Source organism: Papaver somniferum, unplaced genomic scaffold (genome assembly GCF_003573695.1).
Source record: "Papaver somniferum cultivar HN1 unplaced genomic scaffold, ASM357369v1 unplaced-scaffold_99, whole genome shotgun sequence".
NCBI lineage: Eukaryota > Viridiplantae > Streptophyta > Magnoliopsida > Ranunculales > Papaveraceae > Papaver > Papaver somniferum.
The window spans coordinates 5,332,719-5,333,330 of record NW_020653081.1 but is presented as its reverse complement, the minus strand read 5'-3'; the positions used below and the strand labels follow the sequence as shown (position 1 = coordinate 5,333,330).

At 38.4% G+C, this 612-nt stretch overlaps 1 pseudogene; it reads left to right on the top strand.

The window, feature by feature from the left end:
• The first annotated feature begins 207 nt into the window (after window positions 1-207).
• On the top strand, window positions 208-307 carry LOC113346524 (annotated as a pseudogene).
• Window positions 308-612: the final 305 nt, after the last annotated feature.

The window sequence follows — 612 nt, the reverse complement described above, 5'->3', positions numbered from 1 at the left end:
TTAACGTTTCCTCTACTTAAAAGAATTGTTTTCTGGGGTGCCCTACTATTTTCCCATTGCTGGGTTTTTTCGGCGATTTCATTAAAAAATTCCATCGCCGCATCAACAGTTTGGTTTTCAAATCCACCAGTGCATAGAGACTCAACCATGGTCGTTGTGGAATAATCTAAACCCTCATAAAGGATCTGAACTAGCCTAACCTTTTCTAAACCATGATGAGGACACTGGGATAATAAATCATTGAACCTTTCCAAATACCTATATAAAGATTCTCCCTCTTGTTGTGAAAATGTGCATATTTGCGTCCTAATAGACGATGTTTTGTGCCTAGGGAAAAACTTATTGAAAAAGGCAGATGTAAGTTGTTCATATGTCTCAATTGACTCGGAGTCCAAACTATATAGCCACGACTTGGCCTTATCTTTCAGGGAAAATGGGAATAACCTAAGTTTCAAAGCATCATCATCTAAGCCTCTAATTCTTAGAGTACTACAAATTTCCTCAAAATCCCTAACATGGTAATAAGGGTTTTCATTTTCTTTCCCTAAAAAGATTGGGAGCATCTGTAAGGTCCCAGGTTTCAGTTCATAGGGTGCCTCCGTTTCAGCTAAC